Here is a 23124-nt window from a genome sequence, read left to right as displayed (position 1 = left end):
CAATCTCACCCTCTTCAATCTCACTATCGATCACAATCTGTTCACCTATCTTTTCAATCTCTTCAACAGGTAATACATCGTCATCACCCACATCATCATCACCCAACGTTTCCTCATCATCCACAACCACAACATCTTCACCGGCTGATCCACCTGCTGTACCAGTTGACTCCCCCTGAGATGTGGAAGTCCCAAGAGTTTGTTCAGTTCTTGGCAACTCACCACCTGCACCTTTCGATGCATTGGGATCATCGTCTCTATCATGACTCTTCTTTGTTCTCAACTCGTCGCCCTTGCAGCTCGTCTCCCCCTGAGATGCTAAGAACTGCTTTAGAGCATCAAAAAGTTTACCGTGTTCAACAAGGAGGGACGATTGGATCTGATTTTCTGCTACAAGGCGCTGGATAGCTTGTGTCTGGATTAGATTTATTCTCTACTGTTCAGCAACCACCCTTTCAAGAGCCGCTATCCTTTCAGAATCAGACAAGGTAGCATCAAAATCAAAGTGCATGTGAGAAACGTCTTGAGCATAAGGTGGAGGTATTCCCAAACTGACTGGAATACCAGAAGCAGGCCGAATAGTAACCGCGGGTGGTATTGTGACAGATAACCCCGCAGTTGCAACCAATGTTGACTCAACAAATCTTGCAACCACCTCCGATGGAGTAACAGTAGGAGGTGGCAAGGAAACAATCTTCGGAGTCGAAAACTGAAACGTGTTTGGTGGAATACCAAATGATGATGACGTTGTCACCACTGGAACACTGGAGGTGATCGGTACAGTCACAGTCACAGAAGCAGGAACCATGGTCATACCAGATAACGAGGGTGGAGAGAAACGAACCACCCTTGAGCTTTCACCAACTCCTGACCTCTCACCAGCTCTGACTTTCCTCGATCTTCGTATCAACTTGTCTAACTCCTCCTCATAGTCAGATTCACTGTCATCCGAGTCTCTCTTTCTCTTGCCATGTATTCTTTCTTGTCTGACCAGAATCTGTTGTGCTTCAGCAATATCATCAGTGGAGGAGTCAGAATCGGTTCTCTCAGAATCTGCTACAGACGTAGCTACCATCAAAACATTCACACCAGAAGCCTCAGCTTCTGGGGCTTGAACCTCTGCAGCTGGATCAATTTGCTCCATATCAAAGAAGCCTTGGCCACCAAAAGCAGCTTCAAGATCTACCTGTTCCTCCGGAGCTGCAACAGGATCAGCAGGCAATGCTTGCTGAACCACAGGTGGTGGTTGAGGAACATCAGCTTGTTGCGATGCCGGGTCCCGAAATTCATCTCCAAGAGGAGCAATATAGGCAGGGTTCACCAAATAACCAAACAATGGAGTGTGCCGCGGACGAAGCTTTGGTTTGCTACGTGCGCTTGACGACCTACATTGCGCAAAGATCCTCTTACTTACACTCTCAACATAACGGATGGGACGTCGTTGAGGTAGCGTAGGTGCTACATGATTCAAAATCATCTGTAAGAATCTGGGGTACATTAAAAATCTTTCACGAGCGACCGCGCGTCTCTGACGATCGATTTCATAAAACACCATCTGACTGAAGCTGTAGGGCTTGTTGTAAGTCAGGGCTGTCATAGCAGACTGCATCGTTGCCCCCATACCGTCAGTACTAGCTTTACGACCCGACATGCACACAATCATCACGTGCATCAGAAAACGCCACTGATCCAGCAAGAATCCCTTTCGCCTTTGAGTGTCACCCAAAGGACCCGAATAGCCCATACGTAAAAATGCACCATCTCTGAATGGAGCTGAATAATCTGTAGGATCATCTCTAGTTTCAGTCCCGAACTGCAAGGCGACTCTGATCTGATCTGCTGAGAACTGCACCTCCTGATTGTTCACTGTGGCGCGCATAACCGGAGGCTCAACTCTACAGTCATATTCTACCGTTCGCTAGAAATCTTCAATATTCGGTAGAGAAATGGGGAGAGTTGTAGTGATGGATTGAAAAATTCGTGAGCGAACGAGGAAGGAGATGATCTCGCGATAGTCGTCGACACCACTAGCATCCGGATCCAAAGTAATGTACATGTTGTTACCCGGAAAGAACTGTCGGTTGTTGTCACCACCTTCATCACCACCAGCACCACCAACTCCTGCCACAGCAGCCATATCTGCACAACAAACGGTCTAAGTTAGAACATCGACGTAGCAGATCATAACTTCGCCTGTTACGATGAGCGAAGTTATGATAACATCTCATGTGCAAGCGAAGTTATCCATATGGCGAAGTTAATTACAACTTCACCTTAACTTTAACTTCGCCTGATAAAAATTAGAACTTTTAAATTAAATATGATAAGCAGCAGGCGAAGTTAAACATAAGGCGAAGTTGAGTATAACTTCGCCTCACCCTAACTTCGCCTGAGAACAACCAGGCTAATTAATTAATTAAAATAAGCAGGCGAAGTTATGCCTAGGGCGAAGTTGTCCTAAACCCAACTTCGCCTGAATATGAAACGGCGAATTATTGATGTCCGATCATGGTATTGTTTGGTGAATTTGTGAATGAAAACATGATAAGATGTTTCTTATTAAGATCTAGAAGACCAACTGGGTTACGAACACATTAGAGACAGAATGTTTATCGGGTGTTTAAAGGGTTGCATGAACTAAGTCACGAATCGGACCAAAAAGATTTCTGATTAACACCATTGACAAGAATTACATGTCATAACAAGCCTACACACCTTTAACACGAATTGGAAACAGATAATAACGAGGTTCGATTCAATGTGTAAGTTCGCCGAGGGTTAGAATAAGATATAAGTTCGCTGACTGTTTGAAAATTTTTTTCTTTAAAAAGTTTGACAAGATTAACCCTTTATATAGGTTTGAAAATACTTAGGCGAAGTTAAGGATAACTTCGCTTACCCCTAACTTCGCCCCTGAACAACTTCGCTTGTGAACTTTACCAGTAACTTCGCCTATTTTATTTACACAACAGTCCCTTATAATTTGATCAAAATGCAACAGTCTTTTAAAATTCTCCGATAAAGATTTAAACTTTACGATCAAAGAACCAAGTAACCAAGTTTTAAACCCTAAAACAAACTATGCAATGAAAATTTCAGTAATTAAATAAACGGGATCAAATTTCAGTCTTGACGAGAACCGGCATGTTTTATAAAAGATCCGAACAGGAATCATACTAATTAAGTGACTGTCACTTAGATCCATGTTCAGCAGTATTATGACATAAAGAAACAGGTTGTAAGTAGGTATAAAACTTAGTATGGTTTTCATCGCTTCTGTGATACAATTAGGTTCAATTAAGCTCAAACTTTAGATGGACATCACATGAGAGATTGTGATGCCTCCTATCTATTCTCAAAGCGTATTTGGCTTTCCCCAAGTCACCCCGAGTTGACCTCGACCCGTAGTGTCTGATTAAACAGTAAGTATATCTCGATCTTTAGAGTCTTCTTCCCGTTCTCTTTCTTGCCTCATGATTGATATTTGAAATAACATAAGCTCCAAAGGCTTAACAACATTTTTTTAAGGAAACAAATACAGCTTCAAAATATAGACAACTGCAAGTCCCGAATCTGGATCACTGCAGGTACTTGACATTTATCTTCTCGGGAATCAGAACATTTACGGGCTCGTGTATGACTGGGTAATCACTTTTCTGCCTATCATTCGGAAAAATGTATATGGAGACATACACAACTCAGAGTGCGTCTCCACATCAAATCGAGGAAATTTAGTTTATATCACTTCTACTTTTACGCACCATATAAAGCTACCATAACTTACAATGGCTGTTCTAGAGTCTTTTAGGCTTAATAACTTCACTAGTTAAGCACACAGAATTAGTTTTTCTATCACTTTCCAGGGTTGGATCAATTTTCTTTTAAACATTGTATTGAAACTTCTTACGAAGTTAAAGACTTGAAAAATTATATCATCTCCCTAAAAAAAAATTTTAATTCTATCGCCCCAATCAAGTCAAAGTCTTCAGGTAACGGCTATCCTGAAGATCTAATGGATCAGCTAGACCGACCACATACGAGTATGTGTCCTTCTAACTAAGTATGAACGACTACTTTTCAGCGAAAGAATAAAAAACCCATCATAAACCCCCCCGGTCACTTTCAGTCATCTGGTTAATGGTTATCCTCATAATCTACTAGTAGAAGTAAGGACCAAACATATCCGAAGATGTGTCCTTCAAACTGAAGCAACCGACATAATTCTAAGCGACAGTGATGGTTTTTTTTTAAATAAAAACGAAAAACAAGGTTACTCGGGATTGATCATCCCATTCAGCTCAACAAGATTTTGAAAACGGGATCGGTCAAACGCTTTAGTAAAGAGATCGGCGAAATTATCCAACGAATCAACATTTTCAAGCACAATTAATTTCTTCTCAGCACAATCCCGTATAAAATGATGACGAATGTCAATATGTTTAGTTTTGCTGTGTTTGACGGGATTGTTAGTTACTGAGATTGCCGCAGTGTTATCAATGCAAATAGGAGTTTGAGTGAAATTCAGACCGTAATCGCGCAATTGCTGTTGTATCCAAAGAACCTGGGAGCAACAATTCGATGCTGCCATGTACTCTGCTTCGCAGGTGGAAATGGCTACTGAGGTCTGCTTCTTGCACTGCCACGACACCAATCTTCCTCCCAGAAACTGACATCTACCGTTTGTTGACTTCCTGTTCTGATTGCAACCTCCATAGTCAGAATCTGTGTAAGCTACCAAATCCAGTTCTCCCCCTTTCGTGTACCACAATCCCAACTTAGGCTTGCCTTTGAGATACCGCAAGATCCTCTTCACTCCCTTCATGTGAGATTCCTTTGGGCTTTCCTGAAAGCGAGCACAAAGACAAACTGCAAATATAATATCAGGTCTAGATGCAGTTAAATACATTAAGGAACCTATGATTGCCCGATATTGGGTGGGATCCACGTCTTCATCACTGTCAGAATCAGTACCCAATTTGTGATTGACGCAAACTGGAGTATCAAATGGAGTGCTATCCTCCATCTTGAAGCGTTTGAGTACGTCATGGACATATTTTGTTTGATGAATGAACATCCCATCTTTCTTCTGATCAACCTGCAATCCCAAAAAAAAAGTTAATTCGCCCATGGCGCTCATTTCAAACCTCTTTTTCATGACTGCTTCAAATTCCTGACACATGGCGACTCTTGATGCAGCAAAAATGATGTCGTCCACATATACTTGAACGAGTAGAAGATCTCCCCCCTTTCTCTTGACAAACAATGTGCTATCAATCTTTCCTCTTTCGAACCCGTTCTCTAGCAAGTAATCGGACAATGTTGCGTACCAGGCACGAGGGGCCGGATGTAGCCCATATAAAGCTTTACTCAGTTTGTACACATGATCAGGAAAATCTGGGTCAGGGAAACCCGGAGGTTGTTCAACATACACCACCTCATCGACTTTACCATTTAAAAAGGCACTTTTCACATCTAACTGGAACACTTTCATCTCTTTGTGAGCAGCAAATGCCAAAAATAGTCGAATTGCCTCCAATCTTGCCACAGGAGCAAACACTTCGTTGTAGTCGATTCCTTCTTGCTGATTAAACCCTTTTACTACCAGCCTTGCCTTGTTCCGAATGATTATCCCTTTCTCATCTCTCTTGCATTTAAAAACCCACTTTGTACCGATAGCAGTGACATTCCGTGGTATTTCAACTAATTTCCATACTTCCATTTTCTCAAACTGTGCTAATTCTTCTTGCATTGCCTCGACCCACGAGTTATCCTTTAGAGCCATTTGATAATTCTTTGGTTCAATCTGGCTGATGAAGCAGGCGTACAAGCATTCATTTATGATACCTGTGTCTTTAATGCTTGCGTAAACACATGTGTGTTCATCCAAACTTCTTCTTGTTTGAACACCGTCAGACAGATTACCTATCACATTCTCCAAAGGGTGATTTTTGTGAATTGCAGTAGTCTGAACCGGACCAACTTCCAGATTGTTTTCTAAATTCGAAGAGAGTTCATCAGTGGGTGATTGATGTTGAGAAAAAAATGGGTTGTAGAATTCTTCTTCGGTAGAGGCAGCAGGAGTATCAACGGCACTTGACGAGGAAGGTTGACTTTCGTCGTATCGCGGACGTTTCACAAAATTTTTTTCCTCGTCATACAGAATCTGTGAAGCAATTTTCTCATCAACTTATGCAAAATCCAAGTAAGGTATATTAAAAGATTTGAACAGTTTATCATAGTCGAAAGCTTCAGCGGGTCCCATACTAGGTTTTGGTGATTTGTAACTCGTGATGTCAGTGTTACATACCACCTCAACCTTGTTGTTCGATAAATTAAAGACTCTTCTGTTGGGTGTCCCAACAACATATCCGACTAAAATACCTTCGTCGGCTTTCTCACCAAATTTTGAGTTTGTCTTTAATATCGTACATGGGGACCCAAAAGGTTCGAGACCATTCAAGTTTGGCTTTCTACCATGCATGAGCTCATAAAAAGTTTTATTTAATCTTTTAACAGTTGAAACACGATTAAGGATATAACAGGCTGTGGCAACAGCTTCAGCCCAGAACACCACGGGAAGTTTAGAATCAGCCAGCATTGTTCTGGCTCCTTCAATTAGCGTTCTATTCTTCCTCTCAGCCACCCCATTTTGTTGCGGAGTATACGGGGCGCTGTACTGATGGTCTATCCCTTTCTGTAAGCAGAACATCTCCATCTGGTAGTTCTTGAACTCTGTACCATTATCACTCCTGATGTACTTAACCTTTATCCCAACAATATTTTCAACCTTGGTAATCAAGTTAATTACCAACTGAACCGCCTCATCTTTTGCCTTCAGAAAGTATACCCAAGAGTATCGAGAGTAATCATCGGTTACAACCAAGCAGTATGACGTTCCACCTAGACTCTTTACATTCACTGGACCAAAGAGATCCATGTGAAGTAGGTCTAGGGTACTGACGATTGAGTTAACCTTCTTGGAGTGATGAGGTTTCTTGTGTTGCTTTCCCTTCTTGAACGACAAGCATTGATCTTCAAGGTTAAAATTCTTCAAGGGAACACCAAGCACCAGCCCATTCTTGACAATGTAGTTCATTTTGCGAAGATGTATATGTCCCATTCTTCGATGCCATAACTCTGACTCAGACTCAGTTGCCTTTGACAGAAGACATGATTCTTCTGTTGTCATTTCAGTTGACCTCATATCCATTACATACGTGTTCTTTTCTCTTGGAGCTTTCATAACCACCCATGCCTCTGGTATCTTGAAACCAGGATAAAGGACGATTGCCTCGTTTTTAGTAAAGTGCACCGTGTATTCTTTGTCACAAATCTGAGGTACACTCAACAGGTTATGCTTCAATTCTTCAACAAAATTCACCTTCTCTAACTTCATTTTTCCATTTGTCACAGTTCCAATACCAGTGATTCTACCTTCACTCTCTCCAGCGAAACTAACCTTTCCTCCTTGAACAGATTTCCAGTCATGTAACAAATTCTTGTTACCAGTCATGTGCCGGGAACAGCCACTGTCAACTACCCACAGATTTTTTACAGCTCTGTTCGACTGTTCCTGCACAATTAAAGAAAAAGATTAAAATCTGGGGACCCAAGACCTACTGGTCTTGGGTCGGTTAAATCTGTTTACCGGCATCCAGTACTTTGGTTGCCCAAAGTCAGTTTGAGGATGGTTTCTGTAAGTTCTGAAAGGAAACCTTTTCGAGGATTGACTATGAGGCCATCCAAACCTTAGTGAATTAACTGAATTATAATTGTTGGTTTGGTAGTTAACTGGGGAAAAATGAGACCGATTTCTTTGAAATCTTGGATTAGTCCAATATCTGAAATTTGATGAGTTCGCGATCTTACCCGTATGATAATTAAAATTCCTTTTATTCTCAGTTTTCGAAGGCCTCATACCTCTAAATATTGTCTGGTTTAGAGGACAATCAGCAATAAGGTGTCCTATTTGATTGCATCTGAAACAACTTCTGTGTTCAACTTTCGTCTCAACAGTTGTTGCAGATGTCGAGGTTGCATTACTACCCGTTTGTCTAACATATGGTGGGACGAACGGGTTTAGGGAAGAATTCTTTTCATCAGGCTTATATTCCTCCCCACGTTTTAGTAACACTACCTCTTCCTTTATCTCACCCGATTCGGATGACTTGTCCGAATTTGATGAGACAAAGCTAGGAACAGAAACCTCTACATTGGAAATTGGCTTACTCGTTTCGCGCTTATTAACTTCAGGTTCTTTAGTCGAAATTTTGACTGGAACTGTCTGACTAATCTCAACATCAGCAGATTTCTGATTACTAGGATTATAGGTATAGTTATTGTTATACGGTGGTGGAACTTCAGAAAATCCAATTCCCCCTTTTTTAACCGGGGAACGTTGAACACTTATGATGTGATCTAGCATAGCTGATGAATTTCTAAATTGTTCAATTTTTCTGTTTAGTTCCACCACTTTTACCTGGTAATCAGCTATCTGTTTATCTCTTTCAGCAATTAGTTTGGTTTTTTCTTCTAGCACTTCATAACTAAGATCAATTGCTTGTATTTTATCAGCTAGACTGGCTTTAAGACTTCTGATATCCTTTTCACTAGCTTTTATTTTTACCGAGTAACTGTTTTCTCTAGTTTTAGTATAGTGATGATCTTCTTTTAATGTTTTAAATTGAGCGTCCAAACTAACAAACTGATCAGTTATTGTTTTCAATTGCTCAGACAGATTTTCACATTGCATACAATGAAGTTCAGAACTTACCTCAGAGAGCTGATCGTTCACTTCTGCCATATATGCTTGATTTTCTCCCGTCTCCCGCTCACTTCCTCCAGTTTCTATGTTTACCAAATTAGCCTGTTCGAACACTTCCTCAACCTGTATATTCCAGTTGTATCCACCATTCTTTCTAGATACAATAGCCCTATTCTCACTACCACCCCCATTCTGTTGTGCAGGCCTGTTCTGACTTCGTTCTACTCTCTCATTTGTACATTCCTTAGCAAAATGACCATTTTGTTGACAGTTGTAACATCGTACCTGTGATTTATCAATCCCTGGTCTTTCCCCAATGAACTTTCTGCCCGTTTTCTTCATGAATCTCTTTACCCTTCTTACTATCATAGCCATCTGCCACTGTAGATCCATCTCCTCCAAATCATCAGCATCGATCTGATCATAGTCTTCATCCAAAGTTGCAGGGTCGACTATTTTACCTTTGATGTAGTTCTCATAAGATGCAATGAAGGATGCATAGAGAGCAAACTGTCTACATCTTACCCTCCTTAGACCCTACCATAGCTTTGCTATTGGTGGGATATACTGAGTACGATGATGATGATGATGACCCGAAAAAAACCCCGAAAAAACCCGTAAATAGGGTTTTTCAATACCTGATAATAGGGTATTCAAATACCCGGTTTTAGAATACTCAATTCTATACCCGACCCGAAACCGATGCATAGGGTATGGTTTTTAGAGACAATACCCGACCCGAACCTGACCCGATTATTACCAATACCCGGTCACATCCGTACCCGGTAATACCCGAACCCGGGTATTTAAAAAACCCGATTTGTGCACCTCTTCACCCAACCAAAATTTATCTTGGACCTGGCACATGGGTTTTCACTCTTGGGCCAGCAGCATTTAATTCCATTGGTTGTGAACTGGGCTGGATAGGAGAAACATGATTGGGCCGAGCCTGATTAGATCCAACAGTTGCTGCATAAGTGGGCTTTGAACCAGCTGGGCATGAAGCAGACCCTAATCCTACACCCAGTTTAATATTAATTGGGCATGAGCCATGAGGAGTTTTTTTTAGCCCAAACTGGATTACTTTTCATTTTTGTTACAATCATAAACCCATCTGTATCAAAAATTTTATGACTTTGGACCCATTTAAGAATACTACCATTTTCCTTAGGCGTTTCATTTTCATTAACACTCTCGGCTAAATGAACCTTTTCATTTTGTTTAACTTCCATAATTGGTGGATCATGAGATGAAGTCATGTGACCAAAAACACCACATTTAGTACATAATGGAGGTTTCCACTTATACCCAAACTCATATCCAACTTTCCCAAGATGTCTATCTCTAGGTGGAAACTCAACTTTAACACAATCTAACAATCCGTTAGATGCATGAGCCTTAACTAATACTCTTGCATAACTAAGAGCCCGTTTCTTTTCATCACATCTTTTAAATTTTGCCTTATCAAACATAAGCAGCTTTCCAATAGCCCTAACAATTTGACCAATATTTTCACCATTCCAAGCGTATAAAGGTAAATCCCTGATGGTACAGGAAAATAGGGTGAAAGTTGGGAGTGGTAGATGACAAATCGAAAGTTGGGAGTGTTATCTACCAATGAAGGAAAATTGTTAGTATTAAAAATCAATATCCCTAATAATTAAATATTAAAAAAGAAAAAGTATTAAGTTTGGATCAAAATTGTCGTTCAAGATGGATTTCGTTCAAAACTCATCGGTGAAGATGGATTTCGTTCAAAACTCATCGGCGAAGACGGATTTGAAACAAGTGGATGGTTTTAACTGGCTCAAACAAAACTCGTCGGAGAAGACGGATTTGATTCAAAACATGTCTCCGCCGATAGATCTTGAAGGGACTTTATGGAATCTTGAAAAAAAAATAGGGTTGTTTTTTGTTTTATCTCTTCTAAATTAGACCATTTAGAGAATTTTCCCTTGAATTACTACTCAAACTGCCAAGTGTTTTAACAGCAAAAAATTTTCACATAAAATCCTCATAACCTTGCACTGTAAGGATTTAAACCCGCCGTTTCATACTTGGCAGGACAAACACGATACCACTCCAGACTACCAGGTGTGTAGGTCATGTTTTTTTTTTTCCTTAAGACAACAATCTCTTCATCCATAAATCGAACATTGAAGTTACAAACCTTTTTACGCCCATTTCATATCAAAACCATAAAAAATTGGGAGACCGACCTTGTGGTTTGATTGTTTTCTTGTCCTAATATTCCACTAGTGCATGGCCGGTGGTGAATAAAAAACATACAATTTTGGAAGTGGGACTGAGACTTAAATTAAAAGTGATTTTTTTTCTTGTAAAGTACGGTTGCCCCATGTTTATTAACATGGCCTAGCTACACAAAAATAATGTCACGTTTATTGTACGTACATAATACTGTTTGTTAGGGATGAGATCGGGACCGTATCAGTACCGACCGGTCCCAAAAATCGTGAAATCTTGGTACCGGTACCGTTACAGGACCGGGACAGTACCGGGATTGAAGGTAAAAATTATGGAACTACCGGTCCCGTCCCGTACCGTACCGGTACCGAAACTCAAAACTTTGGTACTGATCCGGTACCGATAGTACCAAATCGGTACCGATTTCGGTACCGGTACCGGTACCAGTACCGATTTTGCTCATCCCTACTGTTTGCGTTCACATGTTTGTGTATGCATCAATAATAAGCAGTGTTTTTACGACCATTGCTCATGTATGGACCATCGATAGTAACACATGTAGGGCCCACCACTTGTTTACCTCTTCAATTAAATTTTATCATATACGGTTTCTAATTAGGTGGTTCGTTGTGGAGGCGTTAAGGAAAGCGGCAAAACCACCCCATCCATTAACCCGCCAAACGACAACACCCCAATTACAATTCCGCTGCCAAATCAATCCACCACCCTTAACGCCTTGTTCTCCTTTGATGGGTAAGGTCCACTTCAAACTCATCGATCAATCATATGCCAACACACACTTTATGATTTTACATTGTTATATAATTATAAAGCCTTTACTACAACTTAAAAACTGAAATAGTTTATTAATAGTTTATTAAAAATTCATGTCGATAAATGCATGTTCGAATTTAGATACATAAATAAACTAATAACAATATTAAAGAAAATTCCATCTATAATATCAAATATTCGTTTTGAATAAAAAAGAAAAGGCCTTTGTATGAGTGATTCGGATTCTATTTTAATGAAATATAATACAAGTCTAAAAGCCTTTGTTGCATGCATGTGCCATAGACATCCCTTCTCTCTCTCTGTCTTTCATTAAACACAAAAAGATACACGTACAACCGTAGATTTTTCTTTATTTTTTTTATTATTTTTAATACCATTTTACAGATTGATTGATCTCTTAAAAGCCATATTCAATTCATGGCCTTTTTTCCTTGTAAATGGAAGACACCAAAAGCACCACCTTTCTTCCTACCAAGGTTATTGTCTTCCTTCGTCCTATTGTCTTTCATTTATATATAATCCCAAATATTGTCATTTTTATTATAGATTATTATTATTATTATTATTATTATTATTATTATTATTGTTATTATTTATAATTTATGTGTTTAAACAGGCCACACTTTTGAGGCCCAAGATCTTGCAACACATCTATAATGAAGTTTGTGATGTAACTTTTGGACAACATTTGCATTGTGTGATAAAATAATTTAATTGTGAGGCGATATACAAATTTCTCATATGGAAACAAGGCTGCCACCGGCTAAAAAGATGTCGAAGCAGATGATGGGAAAACGGGATGATTCGCCTTTGCATACTGCAGCCCGGGCCGGGGATATTAACGCGATAATGAATATTTTAGGTGACTGTTACAGCGAAGAAGAGCTGATTTCGTTGTTGTCGAAACAGAATTATGCCGGTGAACCACCGCTTTATGTGGCCGCGGAATGTGGTCATGTTGATTTGGTTAGGCTTTTGATTGATCAATGTGATATTGCAACTGCTAGCATTAAAGCTAATAATGGTTTTGATGCTCTTCATATTGCTGCTAAGCAAGGAGATTTAGGTAACCAAATCACTCTTTGTTGTTATTAATTTAACCACTAGACACATTATTTTATACACCACTAGCGTTTCATCATATATGGCTTACGGGTCGTATGATATACAAAAATTGCTCATACGAGTCATATGATGTGTTTAACTGACACATATATGACTAATGCGATCACTGGTAAAGTCATATAGCATTATAGCTCATATGACATTTTTTGTCATATCATATGACATGCATGATGTGATAGACCCAGTAATATACAGTTTTCTTGTTTTAAATCTATTGTATTTCTTTTGATTTACAGAAGTGGTAAAAGTTTTAATGGAGGCGTACCCGGAGTAGCTATGACCGTGGATATATCGAACACCACGGCGTTGCACACAGCGGCCGTGCAAGGAAACTTTGACGTGACGAACTATTTGTTGGATTTAGAGAGTAGTTTGGCGTCCATAGCGAGAAGTAACGGGAAAACAGCGTTACATTCGTCTTCAAGAAACAGGCATCTTCAAGTGGCGAAGGCTCTTTTGGAGAAGGCGCCGGGGATAGCAGCAAGGACCGATAAGAAGGGGCAGACCGCCCTTCACATGGCGGCCAAAGGGCTAAAGCATGAGGTGGTTGAGGAGTTGATCGAGGCGGATCCATCGTTGATTAATATGATTGATGCTAAGGGAAATACCGCTTTGCATATAGCGGCCCGCAAAGGCCGGGTGCTGGTAAAAGAATAAAGTTTTAATTTATTTTAATCTAGTGATGACATTTTAAGACATCAATGAGTGCATCTGATTTCTTACGAAGTTTTGGACATCAGATGCACTCAGTGTACTCTTTGAGCGCGTCTGACGTCTTTATGACGTAAGATGCAATGGGCTATGAGGATTCTTAGTTTCTGTTTTCTCACAAATATTTTTTTTTAATTTTTTTGTAGATTGTTAAGGTGCTACTGGCGTGTAGCGAAACCAACACAAAAGTCGTGAACAGGTCAAACGAGACCGCCTTCGACACGGCCCATAAAATGGGTCATCCCCACATTGGATCCATCTTACAAGAACACGGTGTCCCAAGAGCGCGGGTACTTAAAGCACCACCAACTCCAACCGGAGAGCTAAAGCAAACCGTGAGTGACATAAAGCTCGAGGTCCACCACCAGCTAGAACACACGCGTCAAACTCAAAGGCAAGTCCAAGGCATTGCAAAACACCTCAATAAAATGCATGCCGAGGGACTCAACAATGCGATAGCCTCTACCACCGTGGTGGCAGTTTTGATTGCTACTGTTGCCTTTGCTGCAATTTTTACAGTCCCGGGCCAATATGCAGATGACCGGAATAACATACCCAATGGGTTCTCCCTAGGTGAGGCGAATATAGCCCCACAACCATTATTTATAGTATTTTTTGTTTTCGACTCGGTGGCTCTATTTATTTCGTTAGCAGTGGTTGTGGTTCAGACATCTGTGGTGGCTATAGAAAGCAAAGCAAAGAAGCAAAGATGGCTATAATAAACAAACTAATGTGGTTAGCTTGTGTGCTTGTGTCGGTGGCATTTTTGGCACTCGCGTTCATTGTGGTTGGGGAACGTGAGAAATGGCTAGCGGTTTGTGTGACCATTATAGGAACAACGATAATGGTTACGACCTTGGGTTTAATGTGTTATTGGGTAATCATGCATAGGATCGAAAGTAAGAATATGAGAAGACTAAGAAAAAACTCGACGCCAAATGGCGGAATTAGGTCAAGGTCAAGGTCTACAACATGGTCAATGTCTGCACTTTCCGATCCGGATGTGATTAATACTGAGTTCAAGAAAATGTATGCGATTTGAAGAAAAATACAAAATCTTATCAATCTTTTTTAAGTTCCATCCTAATTGTAGCAACAATAGAATAAATGCAGTCATGACCTATAAATAAATGGGCTTGATGGTTGAACCCACTGGATAAACCCACTGGATACAGCTTACAAAGACTTGAATGGGTCAATTTACAAAAACTTAATACCAGTACCGGTACCGAAATGCTCGTTCGGTACCGGTACCTAGTACTATTTGCTCATCCCTACAACTTACACACCGAGCGTCAAATTCATTTTCAAACACTAAAACTTGCCTACAAACAATAACAAAAGTTGTATAAAGTTGCTTCATACTGTTCAATATCAATTTTAAAAAAGACACTAGAATGATATTCATAATGAACAAGTGAATAACTCATATTACAAAGGATTAGACAACATGAACCTAATCCTAAACCTGAAACCTGACTACCATAACCAATGAACTATCAACAAACTTTACATGTAAAACAGTCAATGTTGAGGTAGCGTCGGTCTTTTTTCCAACATCTCGTAGTAGACCACAAAATTCTCCTGCAAACAGACATAAAAACAGCTTGAAACTTTAAAAATAACAGAAAAAAAACATGTGCCACAAACTTGTTTCTACCTTGCGTATTGTTTCCCATGTGTTTGGATCAAAACAGACGTAAGATCCCCTCTCATATGTATTTGTCTTAACAAGCGGTTCCATGTTTGCTGCCCGCATAAACCACAATCTATGCTCCCGGTGGTAGAACCACCCTCTGTTATACCTGCAACAAATGGGTCAAATAGGTAAAACAAACTGTGTCAACTGCTCAAAAGCTGCTAAAGCGCATAGCCTCCTAAACCTTTTTTTCTTTTTTTGTAAAAGACGACCTCAAATAAAACGAAACTAGATAACTTACAGCTCATGTGCAGCATACAACTGGGCTTCATCTTTTGGCATGCTACATAATTCAAAAACAAGAAACACATTTTTAGTTGTTGATAAAGTATAATCACCAAATGAAATTATTAAAACTCAAATTACCTGTAAAATATATAGAATAAAGTATTTAACTGGAACTTCGACAAATAACCTTGCTGCAAATATACCAACAAATATTTAAACACATTAGAATCTCCACTAAAAATGAGGAAGAAACAAATTCTTTTGGATGTGACTATTTTGACCAATCATCCCAACCACCCATTTTGCCATGTCATCAATACCAACAGTTGACTCACATTAAGAACAGGCGGTTGTTTGGCAAAATAACATTGTGGGACGGTGAATTCTGGAGGTCCTTTGGTAGGTTCATCCAACCACGGGGAACCAAACGTCTTGTAAAGATTTTCAGAAGAATTTAAGTTGAGACCAAGTGTTGTCAAATCGATTCCGAGTGCAAGAGACGTTAAATCAGGATCACTCATCCTAATTACACTTAATAATCCGAGTAACCCAAATCGATCTGGGGCGCTTTGTGGCCCTGCATTGACTTCATTCCGAGATCCCTATAAGATTGACTGGCAGAAAAAATTTGCTGCAATCGAAATTGAGATTGATTTTGTTGCTGTTGATATTGTTGGATAAGTTGGTCGTATGAACCGACACCTGAGACAGAGTTTGGAGAGTTCAATGGTCTCAAGCCAATACCTGGCGATCCAACGCCCTAAAAAATTTCAAATTCAAGTTTATATTACACCACTTATTAAGAAATGTAAAGTTAAAACTTAAACTAATCGTGATCAAGCAAGGAAACCTGTGAGTGATAAGATGAATGTGATCCTTGAAACATATCTGAACCATGCAAATGATCTTGATTATTTACAGATGGAATATGTTGTGGTTGTGACCGATGTGATGAAAATGTTCCTCCTAAGTTGAATCCAGAAGATCTTCCGATCTGCATCATGGACCATGGACTTATTATGGAACCTCACAAACCAGAAAACACTAGGCCCGTAAACGGACCAAACGTTCACTGAACTGTTCGCGGTAAGTTCATTTATTTTCGTTCATTTATGTTTGTATATATTTCTTCACTTATGTCCATTCCTTTACACGTATTCTTTCAAATTTATTTATTACCAATATTAATTTCAAATTAATTTGGCTTCATATGTTAAAACCCTAAGTCCAAATTGAAATCAGTTTCATATCTATGTATAGTTTTAACTTTGAAAATGTGGGATATAACTGTAAAGATGATGGTATTTTAGACTATAATTTGGATATTCACATTTACTTTTAACTATTGTTCGTTTACGTTCTTGATTTCTTACATGTGCGTTCGTTTATGTTCGCGAACGATTCATTTAATATTAACAAACAAAACAAACAAGAAAAAGTCCATTTTCTTAGCAAAAGAACAAACAATAAAATCTGTCCATTTAAGTGTTTGTTCATTTGTTCTGTTAAAGTTAACAAACAAATACGAACAAGCCCCATTCGTGTCTGTTTGATTCGTTTATAGGTCTATATTGGTGGCAATTTTGACCCAATCCAAAACTCAGAAACAAAGGAACCAAGTGTATCGATAAAAAACCGAAGAAATAACTAAAACAAAAGGATCAAAAGTCGCCCAAAGTGTATCGATAAAAAACCGAAGAAAAAATGGAACCAAGTGTTTTGGATCAACCCCACCAGCTTTGACCCATTGCCAACCCACCCGTATTACCATCTTTACTCAAAAGTGGCACTCACAGAGAAATGTGGAGATTGCATCATGGACGCATTGTTTTCATGAAGTTGATCCTTTTGGTGCAGATCCATAGAATAATCAGCATTGCCACCTGAATAATAATATCTAAAATTCAGTCAATAACATGAGGTGTCAAGTTCTAAAAAAAGCCCCAAAAGCGGGAAAATCTTCATTCTGGATGCTGAATTCTTGGTTTTGCTGAACAATAGGACTAACACCTAGACCTTGTTTCCTTAATGAACCTGAAATTGTAATGAAAAATAAAATAAACACCTGAAATAAAATTAGTGACAAATATAACTCCAGATTTACCAATTTGCCCGTGGGCTCCTCCAGATGAACTAGGACGACTGCTCAATTGAGGGAAGTCATTTATATCAAAAGGTGAACCGTCATTGTTATTCATATCACTTAGCATTCCCATTGAGTTTTGAACATGATTTTGAGAAAGCGGTCCACCTGAATGATATGAATTTCCAAGCATTGACATAACCTGTGGGGAAGCTGCATTTATAATCATTAAAAAACATAATTGAAAATACATTATTTGTATGAATTATGAAAATATATGAGAAAAGTACCTTATTGAAGCATACCACCCATTAATCTATTTGATCCCTGTACGCCTAAATTTCCTGCACTGCTATTAGTATTTAGATTTAATCGAGAAGTAAGGCCGGGAATCGATAAAAACCGCCACCAGAACTTAAGCTTCTTCCAATGCTACTGCTGCCGCCACCGCCGCCAATGTTTCCAGTTGAGCTGGTAATCCGGAAACCCAGACTTCCCAAAACCGGTGTCACTCTGACTCCCGGAATAGAATTACAGTTACTGATTGGTGCAGAGGCAGGTAGGCTTCCAGGAATTGAACCACTAATTGCATTTGCGCCACTACTAAACCCAGGGTTTCCAACAACACTCATGCCGCTTCTATTATTCAGCCCTGAATGACTGTGTGAATTGCCATGTGCTATCTGGAACAAATGAGTGAGATTTATCATCAACTTTCAGATTTGATCAATATTTTAGAGATTTTATAGAATAGATGTTATTTCGACAAAAAGTTTAAATAACTATGAAACTTTATTGGATCGTGGTTTGGCTGCTAGTTATCACATTGATGAGAAGCTCAGAAACAATACAAACTAACAAGTGATGAAAATATACCAATAAAACAAGTTTGTCTGCAGAGATAAATCTAGTGTTTCAAACATTGATGTTAAATTGAGCTTATAAGATGACACCAAGTTCAATAAGTTGTTAAACTTATGTTAACCTATATATAATAAAATAATACTGGAGAAGTACCTGAGAAAGAGCAACAGGCATATTGTTTGATGTAAATCTTCCAGCAGAAAGGTTTCCACTTTGTTGTTGAAGCCCGCTTGAAGGTACATTAGCAGTTGTTGAATTTCTTGATCCAAGTGTAGCCACCATATTGGCCATGTTGAAACTTCCATGCAAGTTATGGAGCCCCTGAAGAGATCCTATAAACAGAACTTCGCATGTAAGATATTTACATATCATAATGTCAAACGGTGTGACAATGCATGCCTGTTTACATATAAAAGTTTCCGTATAGTTTAACGTATAAGAAATAATAAGCAGTAGAGCTCACTAACCACTTTGATGAAAAACAGGGGAAGGTGCACCAGATTGAGTTGAGAAAGATGCAGAAAATGGTCGCCCGGTGTTGTCTTGAAGATTTGAAGCTGGCACGCTCAGAGATGACTGCAGCAAAAAAGTATAATAAATTGATTATAACCAAAAACAGAACATATCCAAAGTAAAAAGACTAGAATGTGGGTTATGTGAAAGATGTTCCAGTACATTATTAAGTAACCCTGACATTGCAAAAATGTCATGCAGAAAACTAAACTACGCCTTGCTTGATAAAAGATTTCTTCTAAAAATTTAAACTTCGAAGCCTTCTCTATTAGCCTATTATTATCTGAAAAGAACAAGATTAGAGGAGCAGGTTAGAAAAAGGTATTAAAATAAAAGTAAGAAACGACTGATATACAAACAGATGCACATACAGATCATATAACATGATATCCAACTTTTGAATGATGAAAATAAATGTCGCAGGGGTACTATAAACTATACTTCCGTTTTGAAGTGTATCCTATATTAGTGAGGTTCCTATAGCCCTAAACCAAGATGTTCAACTGATATTATCAGATATTGTACGGTACAAAACAAAACATAATAAGACATGCCTTAGATAGGACTTGCTTATAACTCATTCTCTTTCTTATAACAATTAAAAACTCCATCTTGTTTGAGACGAAAATCGCCGACCGACGCATCCATAATATATCTAAAATATACTTTATCACATGACACCTAGAAATGGTTAAGAACTATGGCCATAATTGATTTTAGAAAAACAATTTCCTGCACTCATTTGATAAACCAAACATGGTCATGATATAATGAAAATACATCAAGAAATATAAGTGTACAATTTTCTTCGGATTCAATCAGAAGTTAAAATCAAGCTTAAACCTAGTTACACATTGATTCTACATTTCTTACATCAATATAAACATTATTTACCTAGAAACAAGCATCCTGTTGTTTCATAAATATCACAATTACAGCAAACCCTAGCAGTTAACTAAAACTCTATAGGTGAAGCAAATAATAATAAAATATATATATATTTATATACAGCAACTAGAGTGTCTAACCATGACAAATGGCCACTACTGATTGGGGGAATTATGAAACCCTAGGTCGTAAGATACTGAAACTCACATGTATAAGAAAGAGTGATTACCTTACCTGAGGCTAAATGGAAATGGATCTGTCACTGAGATGTGTGTGTGTGTTTCCAAAGCTGATAACGAGGAAGGAATTCAACACGAAGAAGAAAAAAGGAGGTCAGGGTTCCAATATTCTTCTTTTGTTACGTATCAGGAAGTATAGGGGTCAACATTTAATAGTTTTAAATAAAAAGGACTTCTTTGTAGTTCTTCTAAGTAGGGAGGTTTATTATTGTAACTACTTACTTACTTACTTACTTAATTAGTTATAGGGGTGTTCTTCGGGTTCGTTTATCGGGTTTCGGGTTTTCGGGTCGGGTTCTTCGAGTTTCAAAGTTTTAAATCTTGACCCGAAACCCAACCTGAATCTCTCACGGGTTTTTCGGGTTGGGTTAATCGGGATTCGAGTATCCTAGTAAACAAAACAAAAAAAAATTTAAAAACTATAATGCTAAAATTAAAACAACATATCATTCGCTGCTCGTAAGCAAATAATCAAATAATAAACTAACACAACTTGATAAAATAATCCAAATGAAAAGTAAAACTAACTCGAACCATAACCGTTTTCAATCGGATGTGATTTGGTTGTCCGATTACGGTTACTATTAATATTAAACGGAAATCATAAATTAACAATAAACAATCGATCTATAATAATTGTAATGACAACAATCGATTATGACAAGATTTTGATAACATTAGTGGCAAAGACTAAGCCTATTATACCTAAAAATATATTTAATTTTAAAACTAAATGTTTATTCGGGTTATTCGGGTTGACCCGAAACTTATAAATCAAACCCGAGAATCAACCGGAATTACTTCGGTTCGGGTTCGGGTTAGTCTTTTCTCGGGTTCGGGTTTTTCGGGTTGGGCTAGTTCGGATTCGGGTACGTGTTTTCTCGGGTTGGGTTTCGGGTTTCGGGTAAAAGTGACAGCCCTAATTAGTTAGTTATGTCGTGTACTCAGTACCTAACAATGATTTGAGCTAAATCACTAATGAATGGGTAGACAAAAGTTGATTAATTCTCTTCGGTTGTTATCCTTTGACCTATTTTTTTTTGAATGACCAAAGATGGCTTATTTGGGATAACACAACGGCAAAAGGCGACTCTTATTTATCCGCGTCATAAACAATGTTGGTAACCAAGCCTGCCATCTACTGTTTCGGGGAAACTCGTCACCCAAAAGTCCCATGCGGTAAAACCCGGTTAGAATCGGATAACGGATTCAAACTTGAGACCTTGTTATCTCTAACCCAAATGTTTACTTCCACTCCAACATCAGGTTTTTATAAGGAGTTTTACAAGATTAAACAACATTAATCCCTCAACCCTAAATGGTGATGTCAACAACAAAAGCCACTCTGTTAGGAAACTTCAACTTCATGTCCTCGTAATTATTCATGTGTCATTTTACTATACTTCTTTGTAATATAATTGTAGCACCTTCTGATTAATTTCTTGTATATGCTCGTATTTAGATGTTAACTATTACTTAATAAATGCATTAATATATCTATAAAAGATATTATTTTGATTGGTTTTTATAGAAAACTAGCTGAAATTTGCATTTAAGTTGAATATGCTAGACAAATACTTAGCGGGTCAAATTTCAAACCATTCATATTTTTTTGAACGGCTATTTGGATTAACTGACGGACCACTGACCCATCCGATTATCTATATTCCACCCTCATGACGAAATTCACTATATGTAAAAAAACCCCCTAACTCAACACAGAACCCCTATGTTTTTTACTTGAGGTGGTGTTTGGGATTCCTTATGGAAACCTCCTTTTGGCAATTTTAACTTTTGATAGAAATTAATAGTTTAAAAGATGTTTGGTAACCCATAAGTTCTTTTAGATTTTAACTTCTTTTAGCTAGTGTAAAAATAAGGTTTTTAAAAGTTAAGGAGTTCTAACTATATGAACTTTTAAGTTTGGTGAGGAGGAGTATTACCCATTACACCTTTCTCAACTACAAAATCCTAAACATTTTAAAAAAAAAACAACTTAAAAAATATCTTTTTTTTTTGTCATTTTACATTAATAAGGTAAGTCAACATTTTTTAAAACAACTGTAAGGCCGATAATTTGTGACTTACGATATCAATATGACGAAACTCGTATTATATATTTATGTCAAGCGATTACTTAAAGTTGGCGTGGATTCCAGATCCGAGACGAGAACTTCGGTGCACACGTTTAACTTCAACGGGAGAAAACTTATAGAATGTTTATTGTTTAGCTATAAATAGGGACTATGTTGTCTTTGTTTGTGTGTGATTTTCTAGTGTGTAAACAACCACCCAAGGGGAGCTCACTTTGGGTGGGATCAGTTCGTTTAATATTATCAATTTTTTATTACCGATTATGGAGTCGTTCACTATCCTTTATATTATTTTTATACTTTTGTTCGATCGTTTGTTTATACCGCACCCGTCTCAATCGTTTATCAAGAACAAAATCCATTCGTTCGTCCGGTTTCAGGACCTAAAACAACTTATTGACTTATTGCTTAAAAGTTAATCCAAACATTTTTTTTAACTTCTTTTTCGAAAAGTCATATGTTACAAGTCCTTTTTTGTAAAAAGTCCTTTTAGTCTTAAATAAGGAATCCCAAACACACCCTGAATTCAATACCTCCTCTTTTTAAAATGAAGTATTTAGATATTTTATGTCAACCACTTATACTATGATGGAATATATTATGTCTAAAGGAATTAAAGAATGGAAATAATAATAATAATAATAATAATAATAATAATAATAATATATCTTCGTTTTGAACTTCCGCGAAAAAAATTGGGTTAAATTTAGTATTCATCATTGTTAATGGAGTGAAATAATTAGGCCTAACTATATTTCCAATCCCATCTTATTTATCATTCTCTTCACTGTTTACTAGACGGGTGCCCGCGCGATGCAGCGGGTGTTTGAACCTGTTAATCATGTAACAGATATAAGTGTTTATGATTCGGTTAAAACCTTGAAATCGTTTAAACTGGTCATTGGTTTGACTTCTTT

At 38.2% G+C, this 23124-nt stretch overlaps 1 non-coding gene and 2 pseudogenes across 2 annotated transcripts; 2 read left to right on the top strand and 1 right to left on the bottom strand.

The window, feature by feature from the left end:
* Positions 1-12421: 12421 nt before the first annotated feature.
* On the top strand, positions 12422-14642 carry LOC143633986 (ankyrin repeat-containing protein At5g02620-like; annotated as a pseudogene).
* Positions 14643-14944: 302 nt separating this feature from the next.
* Positions 14945-20137, bottom strand: LOC143633987 (putative NOT transcription complex subunit VIP2; annotated as a pseudogene). The gene is made up of 14 exons (XR_013153767.1): positions 20110-20137; positions 19150-19270; positions 18942-19050; positions 18628-18806; positions 17901-18293; positions 17632-17823; positions 17465-17561; positions 17322-17415; positions 16378-16521; positions 15863-16287; positions 15666-15718; positions 15541-15582; positions 15261-15405; positions 14945-15184 (listed from the first exon to the last, which is right to left on the bottom strand). The product of XR_013153767.1 is annotated as a putative NOT transcription complex subunit VIP2 (transcript).
* Positions 18942-19022, top strand: LOC143634014 (small nucleolar RNA snoR35). Its single transcript, XR_013153772.1, has one exon. It is a non-coding gene; the product is annotated as a small nucleolar RNA snoR35 (small nucleolar RNA).
* Positions 20138-23124: the final 2987 nt, after the last annotated feature.

Source organism: Bidens hawaiensis, unplaced genomic scaffold (assembly GCF_021521415.1).
Source record: "Bidens hawaiensis isolate Kalapana, Puna unplaced genomic scaffold, B.hawaiensis_p1.1 tig00006961_1, whole genome shotgun sequence".
Lineage (NCBI taxonomy): Eukaryota > Viridiplantae > Streptophyta > Magnoliopsida > Asterales > Asteraceae > Bidens > Bidens hawaiensis.
Note: the sequence above shows the minus strand (reverse complement) of the source record. Positions and strands in the feature narration are given on the sequence as shown.